General features: G+C 49.0%; 1 protein-coding gene across 2 annotated transcripts in view; it reads right to left on the bottom strand.

The window, feature by feature from the left end:
* Positions 1–26,682, bottom strand: part of LOC132397105 (complement C1q tumor necrosis factor-related protein 4-like) — a 33,368-nt gene extending 6,686 nt beyond the window's left edge. The window contains exon 1 of one of the 2 annotated variants that reach the window (XM_059975405.1): positions 26,583–26,682. The gene's annotated coding sequence lies outside the window, so the exon portion shown is untranslated. Of the gene's footprint in view, positions 1–26,323; positions 26,422–26,582 lie in introns of those variants that run through there. The other variant, XM_059975404.1, reaches the window with a different exon arrangement.
* Between the last annotated feature and the right edge of the window lie 678 nt (positions 26,683–27,360).

Here is a 27,360-nt window from a genome sequence, read left to right as displayed (position 1 = left end):
CGGTGGGAACAGGGCGCGTGGAGGGACCGGTGGGAACAGGGCGCGTGGAGGGACCGGTGGGAACAGGGCGCGTGGAGGGACCGGTGGGAACAGGGCATGTGGCAGGACACTGTGAGAACAGGGCGCGTGGACGGACCGGTGGGAACAGGGCGCGTGGAGGGACCGGTGGGAACAGGGCGCGTGGAGGGACCGGTGGGAACAGGGCTCGTGTGGCGGGACACGGTGGGATCAGCGCACACACAGACAGACATGGTAGGGCCCCTATCACGCAGATGCACATCCAATTCCGCCACTGGATGTCACAATATCACAGCTCTGTCTGAGGTCTTGGTACTGGAGTCCTGCCGGTTCTCAGGCAGATCTCTATCCCTCTCACTGCCCCAGCCCTGTCTCCACATCTTAGCCCGGGGTTGTGGCTGTGCCAAGGAGCACAGATCAACTTGCGCCTCCTGAGCTCCAATGGTTCGTGGTGTTGCCAGGAATGTTGGCTGGGGAAGCAAACTTGCACAGCACCCTATCCCGTGCTGAAAGTGAAACATTCCTACCGGGGAGCCAGGGTGCAATCTTCACCCACAGCCCCCAGGCTATGAATTCTACTAAGTTTCTGCGGCCTGTTCCTGGGGTGTCAGAAACACTGCTGAAACATCAGTCCCCAATACCGCTCCACCTGTTGCAGTTATAGAATGGGAACAGGGTGCTGGAACAGGCCCCATAGTGGGAGGAAATACAGGAACCAGGGCTCCTGGTGATTGGAGGCAGTGTGGGAGCCACCCCCCTCTCCTGTAAGTGGGAGGGGGCAGGAAGCGAGGCCCTGGTAAATGGCAGGGGGAACACCCATGGTGCAAAGGAGGGAGTTCACATGGGTACCCAGGCCGGCAGGGGGGAGGGATGGTCAGCATGCGAGTAGAATAATCAGGATTTCTGACTCACCAGAATTATAGTGCCTAATAAAAGTATTCACCCCCCCCATAAGTTTTCATGTTTTATTGTTTCACAACATTGAATCACAGTGGATTTAATTTGGCTTTTTTTGACACTGATCAATAGGATCAACTCTCTAGTGTTAAGATGAAAACAGATCTCTATGATCTAAATTAATTACAAATATAAAACACAAAATCATTGAGTGTATAATTACTCACTTCCTTGAAGTCAGAATTTACTAGATGCACTTTTGGCAGCAATTACAGCCTTGAGTCCGTGTCTCTATCAGCTTTGCACATCCGGACACTACAATTTTTCCACATGCTTCTTTACAAATCTGCTCAAGTTCTGTGAGATTGTGAGTGAACAGCCCTTTTCAAGTCCAGCCACAAATTCTCAATTGGATTGAGGTCTGGACTCTGACCTGGCCACTCCAGGACATTAACTTCGTTGTTTTTAAGCCATTCCTGTGTAGTTTTGACTTTATGCTTTCGTCATTGCCTTGATGGAAATCTCCCAAGTCACAGTTCTCTTGCAGATGGCATTAGGTTTTCCTCCAGGATTTCCCTGTATTTTGCTGCATTCATTTTACCCTCTACCTTCACAAGCCTTCCAGGGCCTGCTGCAGTGAAGCATCCCCATGGCATGATGGAGCCACCACCAGGTTTCATGGTAGGGACGGTGTGTTTTTGATGATGAGCAGTGTTCGCCTTACGCCAAACATAGTGTTTAGTCTGATGGTCAAAAAGCTCAATTTTGGTTTCATCAGACCACAGAACCTTCTTCCAGCTGACTTCAGAGTCTCCCACGTGCCTTCTGGCAAACTCTAGCTGAGATTTTGTGTGAGTTTTGTTTTCAACAGTGGCTTTCTCTTTGCCACTCTCCCATAAAGCAGTGACTGGTGAAGCACCCGGGCAGCAGTTGTTGTATGTGCAGTCTCTCCCATCTCAGCCACTGGAGCTTGTAACTCCTCCAGAGTTGTCATAGGTCTCTTGGTGGCCTCCCTCACGAGTCCCCTTCTTGCACAGTCACTCAGTTTTTGAGGACGGCCTGGTCTAGGCAGATTTACAGCTGTGGCATATTCTTTCCATTTCTTGATGATTGACTTAAATGTATTCAGTGACTTAGAAATGTTCTTGTATCCATCTCCTGTCATGTGCTTTCGAATAACTCTTTCATGGAGTTGCTTGGAGTGTTCTTTTGTCTTCATGGAGTAGCTCATGCCAGGATACTGACTCACCAGCAGTTGGAATTCCCAGATACAGGTGTATTTTTACTACAATCAATTAAAACATCTTGACTGCACACAGATTTCCATTTAACAAATTATGTGACCTCTAAAACCAATTGGCTGCAACAATGATGTATGGTGTGCCCTTTTGGGGGGGGGGGGAATACTTATGCAATCAATTATTTTGTGTTTTATATCTGCAATTAATTTTAGATCACTTAGTAGAGATCTATTTTCACTTTGAGACAAAAGAATTTTTTTCTGTTGATTTTCTGTTTTCTGTTTTTTTTTGTTAAAAAAAGCCAAATTAAATCCTCTTGTGATTCAAAATTATAAAACAAAAAATATGAAAACATCCACAGGAGTTGAGTATTTTTTATAGGCAGTGTATGTAATTAAGTTCATCCTCTAAAACAATTGTATTTGGTCAGAATACAGTTTCACATGCTCTGGTGATTTCAAATATCTTTATAATGCTCCCACTGACAACAAGCCCACGATAACCATAAAAGGTGATAATGAGGACCTCAGAGATCGTGTTGAACTTGTTAGCCAGTTTTACTTGATACTGGCATTCCAGACAACAGGGAACCAGCAAAGGGGACACCCGGGCACAATGGCAGCCTGTACACGAACACCCTCCCTTCTCAATAATGCCTCCCGGAACCCTGGCAGGCTGTGATCTAGCCAACGGGATAGAGGATCACATAGTTAACGCTGAACTGGTTACTTGCAATTGCACTGTGGGCTGGATGTGTGACTCCCAGGACAACTTGTTCTGGCTCTCCACCGGTCCCCTGCTGGGATTAGAAGGGCTTTCAGCTGGAAAGTGTATTTATCGGTCAGCCCGGACCCTGGGAGAGAGTTGAGAAATGTCCGGACACTGTCTGATCCCTTGGATTTGACAGTGTGTGAAACCTTCTGTGCTGTTCCTCATATATGGGTCCTGTTCTGTCCCATTCCACACAGGTCCTGATTGATTCGTCTGGTAACAAGCTATTCGGTTGGGGAGCCAGCCAGCCTGAGTGGGAGGTTCACACACTGTTAGCACCAGGGGGACCAGACATCAGTGTTGACATTTCTCACTGTCAACCTGTGCCAAAGTACAGCTCCACAACCCCACATTAAACAGCCACAACAAAGGAGCTTCTCTTCGAGGGGAAGACAGTTCAGGTCACTGAAGTGCTCTCCCGATCTCCATGTCCACCGATCGTCCACAGTCAATGATTTACACTGACTCGCAGAGTAATGAAGGGAGGAGGCACCTGTGCAGTCACAGGGAGAAAGAGCTGGGGATTGAATCCAGGCCACTGGAAACGTCCAGAAGACCATATCTAATTACCTTGTGATTATAAACCAATTATCATTGCTAGGCAATCATGCAAGCTCCTGCGTACAGTCAGGGATCGAAGAGTAGAGAGGACCATGAAGGTATGGTCAAGGGGGACAAACATATATAGACATACAGCAGAAACCATTCTGACTGGCAGCATCATAGAAACCTCAGTGCATAGGAACGCAAGACACTACAGACAGTGGTGGACAGCCAGTTCCGTAAGGAATACAACTCTCCCCAGCATCAAGGACATCGACGAGAGGAAATCAACATCCATCGTCTGGGCCATGCCCTCTTCTTCGTGCTGCCTTCAGGAAGGAGGTACAGGAGGCTGAAGACCGACTCCTCAAGGATTAATCTTCTTCCCCACTGCCATCAGGCTCTGATCAGGCTTTTCTCTCTCAAACTTGCAATTAGTCCATTACGTTTATTTTGTTGTCAATTTTGCATATATATTTAAGTTACATATATCATTTCTAAATTTTCTAAAGGGATTGGACAGGCTAGATGCAGGAAGATTGTTTCCAATGTTGGGGAAGTCCAGAACGAGGGGTCACAGTTTAAGGATAAAGGGAAAGCCTTTTAGGGCCGAGATGAGGAAAAACTTCACACAGAGAGTGGTGAATCTGTGGAATTCTCTGCCACAGGAAACAGTTGAGGCCAGTTCATTGGCTGTATTTAAGAGACAGTTAGATATGGCCCTTGTGGCTAAAGGGATCGGGGGTACGGAGAGAAAGCAGGTACAGGGTTCTGAGTTGGATGATCAGCCATGGCGGTGAATGGCGGTGCAGGCTTGAAGGGCTGAATGGCCTACTCCTGCACCTATTTTCTATGTTTCTAAATTAAGCCAACGTATACATAACTTACTAATGTTAACTTCTGTTTTTTGTAATGCATTGTGCTGCTGCTGCACAGAGCCAAATTTTACAGCATTTCTGCCTTGGCTAGACGTGCCAATGATAACCATAAACTTCAACTTGATTGTTACACCATGCTCATGTCATTAACTATCAAAATGCTGGAACTCTCAGCTTTCAATATTAGCAATTCACACAACTCAGTAACACTTCATCAGATGATTAGATGAAGGGTCTTGACCCAAAGATCAGCCTGATTATTTGCCTCCATAGCTGCTGCCAAGTTCTTCCAGCACATGGCTTGTGTTGCTCAGGATTAGCAGCATCTGCAGAATCTCCTGTGTCTCAGCTTCCCAGCATCTGCAGAATCTCCTGTGTCTCAGCTTCCCATTTGCAATTGATGGTAATGCAATTACTATTTAATTCATGGCTAATTACTCAACTTGCAGCTAATCGTATACTGTCATGTTACTGCCCAATGCATTTGCCATTGTGTTTAAGCAACAGGGGGAATAAATCTAATTAATCTCTCCCTCACTAATTCCCTGAGGCAGATGCACCTGTCCATTGTAGCCCTGGTAGAAATTACCACCACACTGTCTTGTCTTCATACCAAAGTCACCCTCCATCACGTAGGATAAACTCAGAACAGATCATAACTATTTATCCACAAGGTACAATGGACCAGCAGCAAGAAATGTTCACCAACACAATCTGTAACCTCATGGCCCAAAACGTCCCTCATTCCACCACTATTATCAACACTGGTTCAGTGATGAACGCACAAGGACATGCTGGGAATGGCCACCCGAACAATGAGGTGTCAGCTAGTTAAACTGCAACGTAGGACCACAGATGACCGGCAAAAAACAGAATATGATGGACACTGCCAGGTAATCACATGACAGACTAGATCAAAGGTCTGTAGAACTGCCCACATTTAGCAATGTACAGGGATAAGCAATTAAACGGCTCCAGAAATGAGGACTCTCCAAGAATAGCTCCATCCTTAACTATGATGGTGCAACATATGAGTGCTAAAGACAAGACTGATGTGATTGCAGGCAAGTCAAGGGTTGCAAATGACCCCTCTCAGCTACTTTCTGAAATCCCCACCATGTGCAGGTTGGTTTTCAGCCATTTGATTCCATGAGACATCAAGAAACAGTTGACCACGCTGGGTGCAGCAAAGTCTATGATATACATCAATGCCCCAGCTGTGTTACTGTGGACCCGTGCTCCAGAGCTATGTGTAGCTCTAGCCAAGCTGGTCCAGCATTGGCACCTACCTGACAATGTGGAACATTGCCCAGGTGTGTCATAATCACTAAATGTGGAACAAATCCAACCCAGCCAACTATAGCCCACTCAGTCTACTCTCTGTCGTCAGTCAGGTGGTGAAAGCTGTTGTCTACACAGCTGAAAAGAGGTACTGCCTCACTGATGCTCCATTTGGGTTTTGTCAAGTCCAGACCTCCTCAGCACCGCTGTGCACACATGGAGATGAGTTCTGCAGCGGAGGGAGAGAGGCTCAGCATCTGTGGTTCAGTGTGGCTTCAGAGAGCCCTGGTAAAACTTGTCAACAGACATCAAGTGAAAGGCACTATTGGTTGAAATCATATGGACAAAGATTGTGTTTCTTGGAGCTCAATCATTCCAGCCCCAGGATGTCACCGCTGGAGTTCCTCGGGGCAATGTCCTTGTCCCAAACATCTTCAATTGCTTTATTCCCTTTCATCTCAAGCTGGAATATTCACTGATATTGCACAAGGTTCAATTCCATTTGCAAATGAAGCTGTCCATGCCTGTATGCATCCAGGCTTAGTGATATTTCAGCACGGGCTGATAAGTTGCAAGCAAAACTAACTTTGGAAAAGTCATGAAACAACAATAAGAAACAAGAAATCATCCTCAGCATTCAATGGCACCAGCACTGTTCAGTCACTGGTGATCAGCACAGTTGTTTAGAAACTGAACTGGACCAGCCACAGATATACCACGGGTAAAATAGCGGGTTACCCTGCAGTGTAACTCACCTCTTGACACCAGAAAATAGCTCCACTGTTCCAAGAAACAAGTCAGGCTCGAATACTCTCTGTTTGTCTGGATGGGCACAGCTCCCAGATGAATATGGAACAGACAGCCCCCTTGATTGCCACCCATCCAGCACTGCTTTCATTGAAGGGAGTCATAAAGGTTATGGAGGAGAAGGCAGCTGCCTGCTCCTCCTGCAGGATGTGGGAGTTCAGGGACATTCCCAGTGTTCCTGGAGGAAGTGTAGTTGTGTCAGACTGCACACAGCAGCTGGAGCATCCAGGCTGTAGGGAATATAGTAGACAATATGCTCACCACAAAGAGTAGAGATGGGAAGGGCAATCGGATAGTGCAAGGGTTCCTTGTGGCCACTCCTCCTGCTAACGTTGTTTGGGGGGGGGTTCGGCTTCCCAGAGGAAAACGTCAGTAATAGACCAGTTGGTGTGGCTGTCTAGCAGGGACAGAACAGGTTTGGGAGAGTGATAATGGTTGGGGTTCTATCATAAGGGGAGTGAACGGGTGTGTTTCTGCCTCCAAAGGAGACTCCATGTAGGTATGGTGCGAGCATCAAGGATATCCTAGTGCATCTTCAGCCGCCTTCAGTCATTACAAGCACTTGCTTGCAGGAGAGGCAGCGCAGGGTTTGAAAAGAGTTTGTGGCCTATTTGGTGACCCTCACCATAATGGTCTATGAGGCACTTGGCAAAGACCAATAAGAAAAAGCAAGCTTTAAGCAGAGTGGCCATGGTTGGAGTGGGCCAGTAGACAGGTCAGGCTTTGGCGAGAAAAGGTGAAGGTTAAGGGTGCTGAGTCATTTGAAATCATTTATTTATTTGTAGAACATAGACTTTAGTTAAAGCCAAATGCATAACAAGCTCAGTGAGAAGAGGCTGAGTAAGTGAGTATAAAACTCAAAGGTTTCAGAGAGAAGGCACGGGTAGCAAGAGGTAAGTTTTTGTTTTTGTTGTCCTTCACTCAGTGTAGGCAGGATGGTAGATAAGGTGGCAGAATGCTCCTGCTGGAAGATGTATATTTCAGGGCAAACTAACAGTGTCCCTGATGACTACCGTACATCCATGGGAAGTTCGCTCAGTTTCCTTACAGAGCAGGTCGAGGAATTGGAACTGGAGCCGGCTGTATCCAGAGCCATCCAGGGGGATGAAGACATCACAGATGAAACTGTTGCTGAGCCGGTCAAAGCCAGAGCACAGACTGACCACCAGGACAAGTAAAGGGAGTAAGCAGTGAGTGCAGAGTTTTCCTGTGGTCATTCCCCTTTGGATACTGCCGGTGGGATGACCCATCAGGACTCGGCAGCAGCCAGGCCAGTGGCACTGCGGTCAGCTCTGAGGCTCACCAAGGGAGGGTAAAGTCAGGCAGAGGAGACTCAATAATTGGTGGGGGGTGGGGGGTGGTCAGCAGATTCTGTGACCATGAAAGAGATGCCAGGATGGTGTGTTGCATCTCAGGTCAATGATGTCTCAGAGTGGCTACAGAATATTCTTAAGGGTGAGCAGTCGGCACCAATGACATGAGTAGAAAGCAGGAAGAGGTCCTGTGGGGTGAGTATAGGGAGTTAGTTACCTGGATTAGTCCTGGTGCCATCTGTTGGTCGGAGCAGGAAAAGGATCAATGAACAGCTGATGAACTGGTGAAGGGGACAGTGTTTCCAGGTCCTCGATCATCGGAACCTTGTTTGGGGCAGGGGTGACCTATACAAGAGAGACAGGCTTCACCTGAACTGGGGGAGAACCAATATCCTGGCCGGGAGGTTCGCTAATGCTTCTCGGGATGGTTTAAACTAGTTTGGCAGGAGGATGGGAACCAGAGCACCAAATCAGAAAGTGGAGCGATTCAGAGAAAGTCAGTAAAAACAGGCAGGAGCAAAGTAATGGACAGGCAGTTTGAAACCTGTGTATTTTAATGCTGGAGTATTATGGGTAAAGGCCATGAACTTAGAGCAGGGATGGGTACATGGAACTGCAATATTGTGGCCATTACAGAGACTTGATTGAGAGAAGGACAGAAATGGGTGTTTAATGTCCCAGCCAGGAGGGGCCATGAAAAGTCCTTGACAGGCAGGATTAAAGAGAATCCCAATCATTCTCTACATACTTCAAGAGCAAGAGGGTAACTAGGGAGAGGGGAGGACTATTCAGGGATAAAGAGGGGAATATTTGCTTGGATGTAGAGGATATGGATGACATCCTTAATGAGCACTTTACATCAGTATTTACTGAGGAGGAGGGCATGAAGGGATGGGGAGATCAGTGTTGAGGGTATTAAGACACTAGAACATTTCAAGGTAAAGGAGGAGGTTGTGTAGGGTTTCTTAAAGAGCACTAAGGTGGATTAGTCCCCAGGATCTGATGGAATTGAGAGAAGATACTGAAGATATTGAGAGAGGCAAGAGATAAAATTGCTGGATCCTTGACTAATACCCTTGTGTACACTCTGGCCATAGGCTAGTCCTGGAGCGCTGGTGGATACCTAAGGTTGTTCCATCATTCAAGTAGGGAACCAGGGATAATTAGACAATAATATATAAGGGCAGAATTAGGCCATTTGGCCCATCGAGTCTGCTCTGCCGTTTCATCATAGCTGATCCATTTTCCCTCTTCTCCCTGTATCCCTTCACGCCCTGACTAATCAAGAATCTATCAACCTCTGCCTTAAATAAACCCAATGACTTGGACTCCACCGCTGCCGGTGGCAATGAATTCCACAGATTTATTGCCCTCTGGCTAAAGAAATTTCTCCTCATCTCCCTGCTAAAGTGAAGACCCTCTATTTTGAGGCTGTGTTCTTCCTCTGGCCTTAGACTGCCCCACCATAAGAAACATCCTCTCCACATCTACTTTATTGAGCTCTTTCAACTTTCGGTAGATCTCAATGAGGTCACCCCTCATTCTTCTGAATTCCAGTGAGTAGAAGCCCAGAGCCATCAAATGCTCCTCATATGACAAGCCTTTCAATACTGGAATCATTTTCATGAACCTCCTTTGAACCCTCTCCAATGTCAGCTCATCCTTTCTTAGGGAAAGGACATGAAACTGCTCACAATACTCCAACTGAGGCCTCATTATAAAATGTCAACATTACATCCTGCTTTCACATTCTAGTCCTCTCAAATGAATGTAAGCATTGCATTTGCCTTCCTCACCACAGACTCAACCTGCAAACTAACCTTTAGGAAATCCTACACAACGACTCCCAAGTCTCTTTGCACCTCAGATTTTTGGATTTTCTCTCCACTTAGAAAATAATCAACCCTTTGAAAGTGCATGACCATACACTTCCTGACACTGCCACTTGTACGTCCAGTCTCCTAACCTATCTGTAGACTCTCTACTTCTTCAAAACCAACTCAAGTCTTGGAAATTGTAGACTGGTGAGTCTTACATCAGTGGTATGAAGTTACTGGAAAGAGTTCTTTGGAGCAGGTTTATGAGCATTAGGGATGCCGTAGCCTGATTCAGGAGTAGCTTTGTATGCGGCAAGTCATGTCTTACTAACTGGATTGAGTTTTTTGACGAGGGTAATTGATTAAGGTAGAGTTGTGGGTGTTGTCTACATGGATTTTAGTAATGGTTTTGACCAAGTCCCTCAGGGGAGGCTAATTGAGAAGATTAAGATGCATGGGACCCACTGTGAATTGGCGGTTTGGATTCAGATCTGATTTTTCCACAGAAAACAGAGGGTAGTGGTTGAAAGGACTTACTCTAGCTGGAGATCTGTGATTAGCAGTGTTCAGCAGGGATCTGTACTGGAATCTCTGAAGTTTGTGATGTATGGGTGAAAACGTAGATAGGTGGGTTAGTAAGTTTGCAGATAGTATGAGGACTTGTGGTGTTGTAGATAGTGTAGAAGACTGGCAAAGAATACAGTGGGATATACATCAGTTGCAGATGTGGGTGGAGAAATGGCAGACAGAGTTTAACCCGGCCACGTGTGAACTGTTGTACATGTCTAGGTCAAATGTAAAGACACATTATATTGTTAAGGACAAGACTCTGTTGTTGAGCAGAGAGATTTTGTGGTCCAAGTTCATAGCTCCTTGGAAGTGGCTACACAGGTTGATAGTTTGGTTAAGAATCTATAAGGCATGCTTGACTTAATTAGTCGAGACACTGAGTTCAAAAGTTGTGTTGCAGATTTATAAAACTTTTTGTCAGGCCACAACTGGAGTATTGTATACAGCTCTGGTCAACCCCATTACAAGAAGGATTTCGAGGCTTTGGAGAGGGTGCAGAAGAGGTTTAGGATGTTGCCTGGGTTAGAGGGCATGTGCTGTCTAATGAGAGGCTGGACAAACTGGAGCAGTGGAGGCTCAGGGGTGATCTGATAGAGATTTATAAGATTATGAGAGGCACAGAACGAGTAGACAGATAGTAACTTTTTTCCCCAGAGTTGAAATACCTACTTCATACATTTAAAGTGAGAAGGGGTAAGTTCAAAGGAGATGTGGGGGTACATGGAGAGTGGTAGTGCCTGGAATGTGCTGTCTGGGGCGGAGACATTGGCGACTTTTAAGAGACGGTTAGATCGGCACATGAACGTGAGGAAAATGGAAGGACATGGACATGGTGTCGGCAGAAGGGATTAGTTTAGTTGGCCATTTGATTATGCTGTACTGAGCTGGAAGTTTCCTTCCATTATGTATTTATTGAGATACAGCACAGAACAGCCCCTCCATCCCAGCTATCCCTGATTTAATACTAGCCTAATCACAGGACAATTTATAATGACCCATTAAACTATCAACCGGTATGTCTTTGGACTGTGGGAGGAAACCAGAGCACCCAGAGGAAACCCACAAACTTCTTACAGGCAAGAGCGGGAATCGAACCTGTACTGTAAAACGTGCTGACCACTATGCCACCGTGCCACTCTGGGTCTATGTTCCAAACACTGCTCCTCAACAGCAGAATGGGCGTGGGAGCACCTTCAACTGAAGACTGCAATGGCCAAAGAAGGCATCCCACCACCATCTTCTCAAGAGCAATTGGGCACAGACAATAAATACTGGCCTTGCTGGGAAAGGCCCAGCAAAACAAAACAAAATGAAGAAATGATAAACAAGAGAAAATCTGCAGATGCTGGAAATCCAAAGTAACACACACAAAATGCTGGAGGAACTCAGCAGGCCAGGGCAGTCTCTATGGAAAAGAATACAGTTGACATTTTGGGCCGAGACCCTTCATCAGAACTGTTTACTCTTTTCCACTGATGCTGAGTTGCTCCAGCATTTGCTATGTGTCGACTGAAGAAATGATGATGCAGTTATTTCTGTATTTACACTCATTGATCAACAGTGACAGAGCTTTAATACTAATTCTCATTCTGAAGCTACTCATCAAACCATACCCAGTTAATGTTTGTGTTGTTTCTGCCAGTTCATCACTGGCGAGTTCAGGCTTTACTTCGCCAAACCCAATCACCAATTAATGGTTACTAGCTTTATTAAGTGCAATTGCCACACTGACACATCTAGATGTAATACCTTCCATACACCAAAATACAGGAATGATATCAAATAAACATCACTGAGCCAGGTTTGGAAGTACTAAAACACGAGGAAATCTGCAGATGCTGGAAATTCAAGCGACGCACACAAAATGCTGGTGAAATGTAGCAAGGCCAGGCAGCGTCTATAGGAAGAAATACAGTTGACATTCCGGGCCGAGATCCTTCGTCAGGACTAACTGAAAGAAAAGATAGTAAGAGATTTGAAAGTGGGAGGGGGAGGGATGAAGCTAAGGGCTGGAAAGGTGATTGGCAAAAGGGATACAGAGCTGGAGAAGGGAAAGGATCATGGGACGGGAGGCCTAGGGGGAAAGAAAGGGGGAGGGGAGCACCAAGAGGGAGATGGAGAACGGGCAAGGAGTGATTGTGAGAGGGACAGAGAGAGAGAAAAAAAGGGAGGGAAGGAAGGAAGGAAGGAAGGAAGGAAGGAATGAATGAATGAATGAATAAATGAATAAATGAATAAATGAATAAATAAATAAATAAATAAATAAATAAATAAATAAATAGGTAGGTAGGTAGATAGATAAGGGGTGGGGAAAGAAGGAGAGGGGGGCATTAACGGAAGTTAGAGAAATCAATGTCCATGCCACTGTCAAGATGAAGCCACACTCAGGTTGGACGAATGACACCTTATATTCCGTCTGGGTAGCCTCCGATCTGATTTCTCTAACTTCCGTTAACACCCCTCCTCCCCTTCTTACCCCATCCCTCATCTATTTATTTATTTATTTATTTGTTTGTTTGTTTGTTTATTTATTTATTATTTTCCACTTTTTTTCTTCTTCTCTCTCTTTTTTTCCTCTCTCTGTCCCTCTCACAACCACTCCTTGCCCGCACTCCATCTCCCTCTGGTGCTCCCCTCCCCCTTTCTTTCCCCCTAGGCCTCCCATCCCATGATCCTCTCCCTTCTCCAGCTCTGTATCCCTTTTGCCAATCAACTCTTCAGCTCTTAGCTTCATCCCACCCCCTCCTCTCTTCTCCTATCATTTCAGATCTCCCCCTCCCCCTCCCACTTTCAAAGCTCTTACTATCTTTTCCTTCAGTTAGTCCTGATGAAGGGTCTCGGCCCAAAACGTTGACTGTGCTTCTTCCTATAGATGCTGTCTGGCCTGCTGCGTTCCACCAGCATTTTGTATGTATTCTTGAAAGTACTAAGGCAGTCTGCCATGCATCTGCTGAAGAAGTTAAGTTTTAAAGAGTGTCTTAAAGGTGGGCAGTGAATTGGATATTTTCTCGGACTGAATTCAGGGGCCTAGTACCTGGCCAGCTAAAGACAAGATCAGCAACTACAGGAAGGTAGAAATGGAGTAATGCATTATGCCTGGGGCAGGAGCAGACCGGCAGAGATGAAGTCATGAACAGAACCAAAAAGCGAATGAGACTTGTGACATGAGTCAGACTCCTACGGCATAGAAACAGGCCCTTCAGCCAGACTGGTTAATGCTGACCATGTTTCACATCTCAGCTCGTCTCATTTGCTCATGTCTGACTCAGATCCCTCTCAAACTGTTCCATCCATGTATATGGCTAAGGATCTTTCAATGTAACTACCTCAATCACTTCCACTGGCAGCTCATTCCACATAAGGACCACCCTCTGAGTGAAAACATTGCCCCCCAGGTAACTATTAAGTCTCTGCCTTCTCATCTTAACCCTATACTCTCAAATTCTTGATTCCCCAACCCCAGGAAAAAAACCTGGATCTATGCCCCTTCTGATTTTGTGCACATCTACAAGCTCTCCATTAGTCTCCTACACTCCCATGAAATAAGTTCAAAGCCACCCAATCTCCCCTATTACACAACTCCTTGAGTCCTAGCAACAGTTTCATAAATCTCCTTCACACACCAGTTGTTGCCAGACTGGAGACAACGCAAATCAGTGAACAAAGGGTTAAGTGAGTGGTTGGGAATTGGATGCCTACCAATTGTCTCCTTATGGCTTTTTTAGCTGCCTTCTGTTGGTTTTTAAAAGTCTTTCAATCCTCTTACAAATAATTTTTGACATATTAAAGACCCTCTCTTTTGAGCTGTCCTTGACTACCATTGTCAGCCATGATTACCACATCCTCCCTTTAAAATATTTCTTCACCTTTGAGATATATCTATCCCGAGCCTTCTGAATTGACCGCAGCAACTCCAGCTATTGCTATCCTGCTGTCATCCCCTTCCAATCAATTTTGGCCATCTCCTCTCCCATGCTTCTGTAGTTCCCTTTTCTCCACCGGAATATTGATACATCTGACTTTACCGCCTCCCTCCCAAACTGCAGGGTGAATTCTATCATATTATGATCATTGCCTCCGAAGAGTTCCTTTGTGTTAAGCTCCCTATTCAAATCTTGGTCATGGCACAACACCCAGTCCAGAATAACCTTTCTCCTGTTGGCCCAACCCCACAAGCTGCTTTAAAAAGCCATCTCATAGCAATTATACAAATTCCCTCTTTTGTGATCTAGTACCAACCCAACTCTTTTTTAATCTACCTGCATATTGACATCCCACATGACTATCGTAACATTGATCTCAATACATGCTTTTTCAATTGTTGAAATTTATATCCCAAATCCCAACTACTATTCAATGGGACATAAATTTGATCATGGAAATCGTGATTGTAGTTGATTAATAACTGAATGAGGTCCATGACGAATATTCCCAATTAGTGGCAGATCTTCAGCTCGGTAACTGCAGTAGATTTTGATGGAGACACAGCATTGCGACTGGTAGAGCTGCTGGGGCCCAGTTCCAGGGACCCAAGTTCAATTCTGCCCTCTGGCACTGTCTGTGTGCAGTTCGCACGCAGTTACCATGTGCTCCAGTTAGCCTGCCTCAGGTTCACTTGTTTTCTCCTACAACCCAAAGATGTGTGGTTGGGTAGGCTAATTGATTGTTGTGAATTGACCCTATTGTGTTTGTGAGGGGTAGAATCTGGGTGGGACGGTGGGGGATTGATGGGAAAGTACAGAAAATAATGTTTGTGTGTGGTTATGTACACATGGTAGACCAAAGGGACAGCTTGCATGCTGTGTGACTCTATAACACGCACTGCAGACAAGATTTACCAGTGATGGAGGTGTTAATTCCTTGGAATATTTGAATCATCCACCTTCACCTGATGCAGCATATTAGAACTTTGATCAAATCCATTTACCACCAAGTTATTTTGGGACATAACTTTTTGAGGTGTGCTTAGCACTGCCCTCCTGCACTCTGGCCCACTGAGATAGCAGAGTGAGGGATACACCTGTCGACAAAGTACGTTTCGGCTGCTGAGATCCCAAATTTGTTCTGGGTCCATCTCATTTGAATATTCGTCCTGCCACACAACACAAAGCAGGTCACTGCTACCAATTAAGGTACATCTGCTACTAGCTGATGAGGACCAGTAAGTTTAACCCTACTGATGGGTCACTCACTATTGGCTACAGACAGTCTGGAAACCACGTCCTTCAAGGGTTGGCCAGCTTGGTCAGCTGTGGTGCCACCACACTGCTCTTGGAGATGGACACAGAGGTCCCCATCCAGAGGACATTCTGTGCCGTCCCACACGGAGAACGTTGATTCATCAGTTGAGGGAGCAATGTACAAATCTGTCCAATTTTAGTACAATGCTCCCCAAGTTACAAATGCCCACTTTGTGTACAGCCTGTATGTAGGAACGAGTGTCTGGGAAACTGGCAAGAAGGTCCTGCAGGCTGCAGCAAGGCTCCGGGCCCCTACTACCAGGTGGAAGCTTTAGAGTCGTGAAGTTATCCAGCTCCGTCGTGGGCTCTAGCCTCCATAAATATCCAGGTCATCTTCAAGGAAAGGCAGTGTCCATTATTAAGGACTTCCATCACCCAGGACATGCCCTCTTCTCATTGCTACCATCAGGAAGGAGGTACAGGAGCCTGAAGGTACACACTCAGTGATTCAGGAACACCTTCTTCTGCTCTGCCATTCAATTTCTGAATGAACATTGAACCCTTGAACACTACCTCACTACTTTGTTCATTTCCTCTCTTTTGCACCACTTTTTGAATTATCTACTGTAATTCACACTTTTCCTTCTCTCTCTATTATCATGTATTGCATTGTACTGCTGCCACAAAGTTAACCAATTTCATTACAAATGCTGGGGATATTACACCTGATTCTGATTTGTGGACACGTTCCCGACTCACAAACTGCTCGGGTTATGGGGAGTGGAACCCTGGGGATATTACACCTGATTCTGATTTGTGGACACGTTCCCGACTCACAAACTGCTCGGGTTATGGGGAGTGGAACCCTGGGGATATTACACCTGATTCTGATTTGTGGACACGTTCCCGACTCACAAACTGCTCAGGTTATGGGGAGTGGAACCCTGCCACAGCCCGGGGAGGTTTACATTCTATTGTTGAAGAGGTGCAGTGGCAAAGGGCCAGACGGGTTTCAGGCGGCAGATATCCTTTTCCCAATACAGTGAATCAGACGGGACTTCGTAAGATCCAGTGTTGCCATCATAATCAGAGCAGACAATCACTTCCTTAAAATCACATTGTTTGATACCATAATTTAAACTATTATTAAACTCCCCCTCCTGCCCCTACATAACACAGGCCCTTGGTCCAATTTACCTCACATGTAGAAACCCATTGGATTGTGTCTATAGTTTCCTGAAACTGGCAATACGTGTCGATAGGATTGTAAGGAGCATACTTGAATACATACCCTCCATTGAGATTCAAAGTCAGGAAGTCACGCTTTTTAAAAAACTTTGATTAGGGTGCATTTGGAGTATTGTGTGCGGTCCTGCTTGTCCTATTACAGGAAGGGATGTGGAGGGTTTGGAGAGGGTGCCCTGGGTTTCACTGTTTTAGATGTGCTGGAGGAAGAGGTAAAAGAGCTGAGGTGATTGCACTACTGATAAGGGAGAATGTCACAGCAATACTCAGAGAGAACTCACTGGAGAGGCATCTTAATGGAGCTTTGAAATAAGAATGGTGCAATTACATTGATATTGTTATACTGTAGATCCCCCTCCCCCCACCAAGAGGTGGAGGAACAATGGGATTATTATAGTAAGGGATTTTAAATACACCAATCCAACGAGAGTAGGGACCATACTAGACCTGGTGTTGGGTAATAAGCCTGGCCAGGTGATTGACATTTCAGTGAGCACTAAGGGAACAGCGACCACAACTCCTTATCTTTCAGGATAGCCATAGATAAGGATAAGTACGGTCCTTGTAGGAGAGTTTTAAATCCGAGTGCGGCAAATTTTAAGGGTATTAGGCTGGAACTAAGAAACATTAATTGGGAAAATCTTTTCTCTGGTAAGTCCACATCAGACATGTGGAGGATGTTTAAAGATCAATTGCACAGACCACAGGACAGTATGTTCCTGTTAGAAGGAATGATGGACTAGAAAGACAAAAGAACCTTGGATATCCAGGGAGGTAATTAAATTAATCAAGAAGAAAATGGAAAAGTATGTGAAGATTTGGAAGTCAGGATCAAACGAAGCACATGAGGAGTATAAAGAAGCCAGAAAAGAACTAAAGGGAAAGCCAGGAGGGGTCATGAATAGTCCTTGGCAAGTAGGAGTGAGGTGAATCACAAAGCACTCTATACATACATCGAGTAAAAGGATACCAGGGAGAGGGTAGAACCACTCAAGGATAAAGGAGTAACATTTGCTTGGATGTGAGGAATGTGAGGAGGAACTTAATGAGTACTTTGCTTCAGTACTTACCAAGGAAAAGGATATGGAGGATCAGGAGATCAGTACTGAGTACATTAGGGTGCTTAGAGGTCAAGGAGGAGGAAGTGTTGGGCCTCCTAATGAGTTTTAAGGTGGATAACTCCCCAGACCAATATGGGATTTGCCCCAGATTAGTGAAGGAGGCAAAAGACGAGATTGCTAAGCCCTTGACCAGTATTTTTGTGTCCTCTCTGGGCCCAGGCGAGATCTGGCAAGTGGCTAATGTTTTATCTCTATTTAAGAAGGGGAAAATCCCAGGAAATATAGACCAGTGAGTCTCCTGTCAGTTTTATGGAAATTGCTGTAGAAAATTATTAGGGCTAGGATATATGGGCAATTGGAAACCCATTGCCAATTAGGGAGAGCCATTATGGCTTTGTGCAGGGCAGATCGTGTCTTACCAATTTGATTGAGTTTTTGACAAGGTGACAAGAGAGACTGATGAAGGTAGGGCAGAGGATGTTGTCTACATGGATTTCAGTAAGGCATTTGATAAAGTCCCTCATGAGTGGCTAATCCAAAGATTAAGAAGCATGGGGTCTGTGGCGAATTGGCTATTTGGATTCAGAACTGGCTTGCACGTAGAAGACAGATGGTAGTGGTTAAAGGAACTTATTCGAGCTGGAGGTCTGTCATTAGTAGTGTTCTGTACTGGGACCGCTGCTGTTAGTGATGTATATAAATGACCTGGATGAAAATGTAGATGGGTGGGTTAGTAAGTTTGTGGATGAGGGTATAAGACTGGCAAAGAATACAACGCAATACAGATCAGTTGCAGATATGGGCAGAGAAATGGCAGGTGGAGTTTAACCCAGATAAATGTGAGGTGTTGCACCTTGGTAGGGCAAATGCAAGAAGACAGTACACAGTTAAGGGCAAGATCCTTAATAGAGTTGCTGAGCAGAGAGATGTTGGGATCCAAGTTCATAGCTCCTTGAAAGTGACTACACAGGTCGATAAGGTGGTTCAGAAGGCTTATGGAATATTTGCTTTTATTAATCAAGGCATTGAGCTCAAAAGTTAAAAGGTCATGTTGCAACTTTACAAAACTCTGGTTGGATCTCATCTGGAGTACTGCACACAGTTCTGGACACCCCACTATAGGGAGGATGTTGAGGCTTTGGAGACGTTGCAGAGGAGGTTTACCAGGAAGCTGCCTGGTTCAGAGGGCATGTGTTATCATGAGAGGCTGGACAAACTTGGGTTGTTTCTTCTGGAGCACCAAAGGCTGAGGGGAGATCTGATAGAGGTTCACAAGATTATGAGAGGCACCAACAGAATGGACAGAGAATATGCTTCTCAGGATTGAAATGTCTAATACCAGAGGGCATGCATTGAAGGTGAGAGGGGGCCAGTTCAAAGGGGATGTGCGGGTCAAGTTTTTTACTCAGAGTGATGGAGCCTGGAATGTGTTGCCTGGTATGATGGTAAAGGCAAATACATTAGGGGCTTTTAAGAAAGGTTTGGATAAGTACATGAAGGTGGAGGGATATGGACATAGTGTAGGTGGGAGGGATTAGTGTTTAGGCATTTCTGATTTGCTTTTTAGCTGGTCTGGCATAACATTGTGGGCTGAATGGCCTGTTCCTGAGCTGTACTGTTCTATGTTCTGTGATTGGAACGTCCTTAATACAAGAGGCTTAGATGGGATGGGATTTCTTCAGTGCATCCAAGAGGGGTTGTTGAAATAGTATGTGGAGAGTCCAACTAGAAGAGAAAATATACTGGATTTGGTGTTGGAAAATGAGCTGGCCAGCCAGACACAATAGTGGATGAACATCTTTCAAATAGTGACTACACCTTATTAAGTTTAAATACAGTAATGAGTAAGGATAAAATTGGATCTTGTGAAGAGGGGGAGGTCAAATTATGAGAAGGTAAGACAAGTGCTGAGGGGTGCTGATTGGAAGCAGCTACTGTCAGGCAAGTTACAGGTTGTCCTAAGAAAACAGATGGACGGGGTGGAAGGTTGTTATTCTGGCAGAAGGACTCTGACCAGTGGTGTCCCACAAGGGTTGGTGCTGGGATGTATGTTATGTTTGTTCTTACCAAGACGAACATAGCGTGGGTAAACGCTAGACCATTTTGTTTCAAGCTCTGTTCAACACTGAGCGCAAAGCTTCTGGTTTTGGGCGGACCTCTGTTGTTTGTGATGTAGATTGATGATTTGGATGAAGATGTAGATGGCTGGAGGAGGAAGTACAATACCAAGCCTGGTGGAGTTGTGGACAATCTAAGTGACTATCAAAGCATACAGTGGATTTAAATCAGTAACAGCTAAGGGCAGGGAGCAGCACAGGCAAGTGTGAGGTGCAGCTTGTTAATGGTAGCCCGCTTAGTAACACGGAGGTACAGAAGATCCCGAGTGTAGCTACACAAGTGGTTAAGGTGGGAAATAAGGTACCTTTATTGGTGGGAGTGTTGAGTATAATTGGAAGGAAGATGTGGCAACTATGTAGAACTTCAATCAGATCACACTTGGAGTATTGTGTGCTGTTCTGGTCACCCGATTATAGGAAGGGTGTGGAGACTGTGGGGTGGGGGGAGCGTGCAGAAGAGGTTCACCAGGATTGTGTCTAGATTAGAGGGTTTGAGCTACAAGGAAAGGCTGTACAAATTTTGGTTGTCAGTTGCTGACCGGTGACCTGATAGAGGCATATAAAGTTATGAGAGGCATAGACAGGGTACATTGTCAGAATCTGTTCCTCAGGGGTAGAAATATCAAACATCAGAGGGTGTGCCTTTCAGGTTAGAGAGGGCAATTTAAAGGAAATATGAGGGGAAAGCTTTTTTCTACGTAGGTACCTGGAATAGGTAACCAGAGATAGTGATGGAATCAGGCAATTTGGTGGAGTTTAAGAGGCTTTTATCCTGATACATGAATATGAAGGGAATGGAGAGGTATGGATGATACATGGAATATTTTGCATCAAAATCGGCACATCACTGTGGACAAAGTGGCCTGACCGGGGCTGTGCTGTTCTATGGAGTCCGGATTAGACAGTATTAGCTACAAAGAGAGAGTTGACAAATGAGGATTGTTGGGGTCTGAGGGGAGTCTTGATGGAAGTAAATAAAATGATAAGAGACAAAGGTAGTGCCGCCAGGGTCTTTGTTCCAGAGTAGAAATGTCAAACATTAGAATGTGTAGCTTTAAAGGCAGCAGGGACTTTATGAGGAGTGTTGCTCTCTTCAGTGGGAGTGGTAGGTGTGTGGTGTGTGGTGTGAAAGGGTAGAAGCAGATACGACTGTGATATTTAGGAGGCATTTAAACAGGCACATGACAAGGGGGAGGGGTAGAAGCAGATACGACTGTGATATTTAGAAGGCATTTAAACAGGCACATGACAAGGGGGAAGGGTAGAAGCAGATACGGCTGTGATATTTAGGAGGCATTTAAACAGGCACATGACAAGCGGGAGTGGAGGGATATGGACTATGTGCAGGCAGATGGGAGACGGGATTAGTTTAGATTGGTACCAAGGATGGTACAAACATTGTGAGCTGATAGTTTGTTCCTGTGATGTACTATTCTACCGTCTATTTGCTCCTCCAAGTAATGGAAGGGAAAAAATGCAGCAGCGTTTATATGGCACCTTTCGTCTGAATGCACTTTCCAGCCAATGAGGACGGCTTGAGGTCTAGTCAGTTGTAGAAGATCTGCCAGCTAATTTGCTCCCACAACAGCAATGTGACACTGCTAGTGATCTGAACGGCCCTCTCCAGAGACTGTCACCAGTCAGCGCTGTGTTTTCAGAAGTGGATGCCTTTCAGCTGGCACGTTAGACTGGAGCTCCCCTCTCCTCTCACACTGAGTGCAAGCAGCAGCTTCCCTCTCTGTTCACATCATTCAAATATCAAGCTGAGACATCTATCTCTGTGTGGAAAGTGTAAAAGGCACAGACGCTGGAAATCAGAAAATGCAACATGGAACTTCAACTCCTCAGATACTGCCAGACCTGTTGGGCATTTCTGCCCGTTTCAGCACTCCCTCCCTGAGTAACACTGGCTGCACACACCTCATTCTACCATGAGGCCAGACGTCTGAGGAACTGCCAGCTCAGCACTGGAGCAGGGAAATGGACAATGTTTCATGAGAGAATGTAAAAAGGTGGATCGTCTGGTTAGACAGATAAACAGTAGCTGCTGTTCAACCCACTCAGCTCCTCCAGAAGATGATTTGTTGCTGCATCTCTGTACCTGCAAGAATGATGGAGTTGCAGTAGAATGCAGTGTATCTATCCCCTTTCATTCTGCTGATCTGCAGCACTCTGGTCACCACACAGTGATCCATTCATTGGGTCAGACTAGCTCTTTCAACAGATCTTCCAGCTCAGTTGCTCTCCCACCCTGGCACACGTACACGTGTGAGGTGCCTGTGTCGCGTGTCTGACCTGCACAGTTCACTGGTATGGAGGATCTTCACTGACTCGTGCACAAACCCTTCCCGTCTCTTCCTATTCCTGACACTCGCACCCATGGGGAAAATACCCAGTTGTTCTATCACCATTTCTGAATCATCAATACGCATTTATTCAATCTGACAGCCACTGATTTACACCCACCAATGCCACTGCGATATCGGCCTCTCGGCCGTGGGGCGCTCTCCTCTCTCGTGTGCTGGACAGAGCGCTCAGCGTGCCTGGTGCGTCTGCTGGGCTGTATGATCCGCCAGCTGCTTCATTCCAGCAGGGGCATTCTCCTGGTCTGCTGCCTCCTGCTTGTCTGTAGTCCCCCTGAGTACCGTGACAGATGTGCTCCGCTGGTCTACCCTTATGTTCTGCTATAATCCTATACTCTGACTATTCTTTGGTTGGTGGGGGGGGGGGGGGCAGCAAGACTGTTGCCAGGGCAGGAGATACTCAGCAAAGTTAGAGTTCACATCCGCTCAAGACAACACCGGACAGCTTCAGTCAGGTGAAGGGTCAAAGCGAGGGTTGATTGGGCGGCTCAACTGGGGCAAAGGTCAACTGAGTAAGGGTTGCCTGGGCAACAGGCACAAAATGCTGGAGGAACTCCATCGGTCAGGCAGCATCTAAAGAAATGAATAAGCAGTCGACCTTTCAGGCGGAGGCGCTTGATCAGGTTTTCCCGGGTCAGTTGGGCAAGGGTCGGGCAGGGGATCAGGAGAGACGCTGGGGCAGAGGTTGAGGGGGTCGGGCCGGGGATCAGCAGAGACGCTGGGGCAGAGGTTGAGGGGGTCGGGCCGGGGATCAGCAGAGACGCTGGGGCAGAGGTTGAGGGGGTCGGGCCGGGGATCAGCAGAGACGCTGGGGCAGAGGTTGAGGGGGTCGGGCCGGGGATCAGCAGAGACGCTGGGGCAGAGGTTGAGGGGGTCGGGCCGGGGATCAGGAGAGACGCTGGGGCAGAGGTTGAGGGGGTCGGGCCGGGGATCAGGAGAGACGCTGGGGCAGAGGTTGAGGGGGTCGGGCCGGGGATCAGCAGAGACGCTGGGGCAGAGGTTGAGGGGGTCGGGCCGGGGATCAGGAGAGACGCTGGGGCAGAGGTTGAGGGGGTCGGGCCGGGGATCAGGAGAGACGCTGGGGCAGAGGTTGAGGGGGTCGGGCCGGCGTTCAGCAGAGACGCTGGGGCAGAGGTTGAGGGGGTCGGGCCGGGGATCTGCAGAGACGCTGGGGCAGAGGTTGAGGGGGTCGGGCCGGGGATCAGGAGAGACGCTGGGGCAGAGGTCGAGGGGGTCGGGCCGGGGATCAGCAGAGACGCTGGGGCAGAGGTTGACGGGGTCGGGCCGGGGATCAGCAGAGACGCTGGGGCAGAGGTTGAGGGGGTCGTGCCGGGGATCAGCAGAGAGGCTGGGGCAGAGGTTGAGGGGGTCGGGCCGGGGAACAGCAGAGACGCTGCGGCAGAGGTTGAGGGGGTCGGGCCGGGGATCAGCAGAGACGCTGGGGCAGAGGTTGAGGGGGTCGGGCCGGGGATCAGCAGAGAGTCTGGGGCAGAGGTTGAGGGGGTCGGGCCGGGGATCAGCAGAGACGCTGGGGCAGAGGTTGAGGGGGTCGGGCCGGGAATCAGCAGAGACGCTGGGGCAGAGGTCGAGGGGGTCGGGCCGGGGATCAGCAGAGAGTCTGGGGCAGAGGTTGAGGGGGTCGGGCCGGGGATCAGCAGAGACGCTGGGGCAGAGGTTGAGGGGGTCGGGCCGGGGATCAGCAGAGACGCTGGGGCAGAGGTTGAGAGGGTCGGGCCGGGGATCAGCAGAGAGGCTGGGGCAGAGGTTGAGGGGGTCGGGCCGGGGATCAGGAGAGACGCTGGGGCAGAGGTTGAGGGGGTCGGGCCGGGGATCAGGAGAGACGCTGGGGCAGAGGTTGAGGGGGTCGGGCCGGCGTTCAGCAGAGACGCTGGGGCAGAGGGTGAGGGGGTCGGGCCGGGGATCAGCAGAGACGCTGGGGCAGAGGTTGAGGGGGTCGGGCCGGGGATCAGGAGAGACGCTGGGGCAGAGGTCGAGGGGGTCGGGCCGGGGATCAGCAGAGACGCTGGGGCAGAGGTTGACGGGGTCGGGCCGGGGATCAGCAGAGACGCTGGGGCAGAGGTTGAGGGGGTCGTGCCGGGGATCAGCAGAGAGGCTGGGGCAGAGGTTGAGGGGGTCGGGCCGGGGAACAGCAGAGACGCTGCGGCAGAGGTTGAGGGGGTCGGGCCGGGGATCAGCAGAGACGCTGGGGCAGAGGTTGAGGGGGTCGGGCCGGGGATCAGCAGAGAGTCTGGGGCAGAGGTTGAGGGGGTCGGGCCGGGGATCAGCAGAGACGCTGGGGCAGAGGTTGAGGGGGTCGGGCCGGGGATCAGGAGAGACGCTGGGGCAGAGGTTGAGGGGGTCGGGCCGGGGATCAGCAGAGACGCTGGGGCAGAGGTTGAGGGGGTCGGGCCGGGGATCAGGAGAGACGCTGGGGCAGAGGTTGACAGGGTCGGGCCGGGGATCAGGAGAGACGCTGGGGCAGAGGTTGGGGTCGGGCCGGGGATCAGGAGAGACGCTGGGGCAGAGGTTGAGGGGGTCGGGCCGGGGATCAGCAGAGACGCTGGGGCAGAGGTTGACGGGGTCGGGCCGGGGATCAGCAGAGACGCTGGGGCAGAGGTTGAGGGGGTCGGGCCGGGGATCAGCAGAGACGCTGGGGCAGAGGTTGAGGGGGTCGGGCCGGGGATCAGCAGAGACGCTGGGGCAGAGGTTGACGGGGTCGGGCCGGGGATCAGCAGAGACGCTGGGGCAGAGGTTGAGGGGGTCGGGCCGGGGATCAGCAGAGACGCTGGGGCAGAGGTTGACGGGGTCGGGCCGGGGATCAGCAGAGACGCTGGGGCAGAGGTTGAGGGGGTCGGGCCGGGGATCAGCAGAGACGCTGGGGCAGAGGTTGAGGGGGTCGGGCCGGGGATCAGCAGAGACGCTGGGGCAGAGGTTGAGGGGGTCGGGCCGGGGATCAGCAGAGACGCTGGGGCAGAGGTTGAGGGGGTCGGGCCGGGGATCAGCAGAGACGCTGGGGCAGAGGTTGAGGGGGTCGGGCCGGGGATCAGGAGAGACGCTGGGTCAGAGGTTGAGGGGGTCGGGCCGGGGATCAGGAGAGACGCTGGGGCAGAGGTTGAGGGGGTCGGGCCGGGGATCAGGAGAGACGCTGGGGCAGAGGTTGAGGGGGTCGGGCCGGGGATCAGCAGAGACGCTGGGGCAGAGGTTGTCGGGCCGGGGATCAGGAGAGACGCTGGGGCAGAGGTTGAGGGGGTTGGGCCGGGGATAAGGAGAGACGCTGGGGCAGAGGTTGAGGGGGTCGGGCCGGGGCGGTCGCTCATTGCAAGTGGACCCCATCACAATCACCAAAACGTGTTCTGCAATAAAGGATGGAAGGGGAACGACACACAGGTATTCAGAACATAAAGCACCCAGCAGGGAGAAGCACACTTGCATCTTGTGAAGAAAGAGCGCTCGATATCTTTGCTCCTCACCTGCCTGCTGCTTTACACAAAAGGCCAACTGCTCCAACCGGTAACAGACTGATACCTGCGGCCGGCCAGGCTGAGCGACAGACAGTAACCAGCGGCTTCTGAACTTCGCCACAGAGCAGGGGGCGGGGGTGGCGACGGAGAGGGGTGCTTTCCAAAGGGAAGGGGTGAGAGGAAATTGCGGGGAGAGGACTGTCCAACAGAAGCAGAGACGGAAAGAATGAATATCGTCTCCCTTTACATCCCCATCACTTTGTGCCCGTCTTTCCCCTGCCATGAACTGATTAGTGCCTGCAAGCTGTTGTGGGTCAAACGGACGGGGCTACAGAGACCCGCTGAGAAAGGTGGGGGTGTGGGGGAGGCGGGAGGGGGAGTGTGGGGACTGATGGTGGGCAGAGCAGGCTTCTACACTTCTACACACATCAACAGCACCATTTTGTGACACCATCTAGCCTGCTGGGGTGGTCTTTCGCTGTTATCTACAGGTCGGGGTGGGGAATATATCTCCGGGTTTACAGACCGTACCCCTGGCTCCATCCCAAAATGAGCTCGGACACACGGGCTGTACAGAGAGGCGCAGGGCAGAGACAAACACCTCTCCAACCCCGCAAGTGGAAGTGCCCCGTCCTCCGAATCCAGTCCCACAGGGGAAGCCCCGGGTTGCAACGGCGGCGATGTTAGCAATTGTCTGTCCCAGTTTTCTGGGTATGATCCCGGAGACTGCTCGGAGCGCCAGCGGCTGTTGGCCTCTTACCTCAGTGTTCAGCAGTGCCCGCCGTGCTGGGGGAGAGAGGGGCTGAGCTCCCGGGTCCTGGTGGACGGAGCGCTCGCTACTCGGGATGAATGCGGTAGGGGCGGGGCGGGCGCAGACAGCAACAGAGCGGTGGGAGGGACGGAATCAGCCACAGACTGTCCAGGGGCAGCGCTGCCCCAGACCCAACACCGCGCCGTGATTCATTCCAAGACCTGGGAACGAGTTGGCCCGGGCTGGCTCACTCGGTCCCAGGAATTACCTGATAACACCTCAAAGCAGAAGAACGCCTACTCCGTGGCTGCCACCTCTCAGATCCGAGCGTGGGCTCGCTGTAAACACAGCTCCTCACAAGTCTGCTTACGAGGCACGTAAAGCCTCTGCTTATCTCAGTGTTGTCTCTGGGTACAACGACGCCTTGTCGCTTTCATTCGAGGCTTTGCGGGCTGAGCCAGCATCTCATTGTCCATCACCAGCTGCCCTTGAGAAGGTGAGCAAGCTGCTCCAGCCGACGCCCTCCTTTAGGAGTGGGTGATGTTGTTAGGAAAAGAGTTCGAGGATTTTGACCCCGGAAGAATTCCTTTCCAAGTCAGAAAGGAGTGTGGTTTGGAGGGCAACTCCGAGGCGAGGGTATTCATTCCCCTTGTTTCTCTGCTCTCGTCCTTTCAGCTGGTAGAGGTGGTGGGTTTGTGAGATGCGGTCTGAGAGAGTCTTGGTGAGTTGCGGCAGTGCAGCCGGTGTGTGTGAGGGGCTGTGAGGGGGCCGCCATGTCCCCTGTGGTGTTCAGCTTCCTGAATGCAGCACCCGACCATACAAGTGCAGAGAGTTCCCTCACACGCGTGACGAGCTGTGTAGAACCTGGACGGGTTAGTAGGAGATGAGTGTGCTGCCTGGACATGTGACTACGGGATCACAATAACTCCACGCTCTATTACACATGGTATAGGCCTGGTCACAGAACAGTCCCATTCCCAACAATTTTGTCCTACAACCTATGCACCCACATTCCCACCAGCTCGCCTCAGATTCCACCACTAGCC

The sequence above is a fragment of the Hypanus sabinus genome, chromosome 7, assembly GCF_030144855.1.
Source record: "Hypanus sabinus isolate sHypSab1 chromosome 7, sHypSab1.hap1, whole genome shotgun sequence".
Taxonomy (NCBI): domain Eukaryota; kingdom Metazoa; phylum Chordata; class Chondrichthyes; order Myliobatiformes; family Dasyatidae; genus Hypanus; species Hypanus sabinus.
This window is presented reverse-complemented; position numbering and strand designations above follow the sequence as displayed.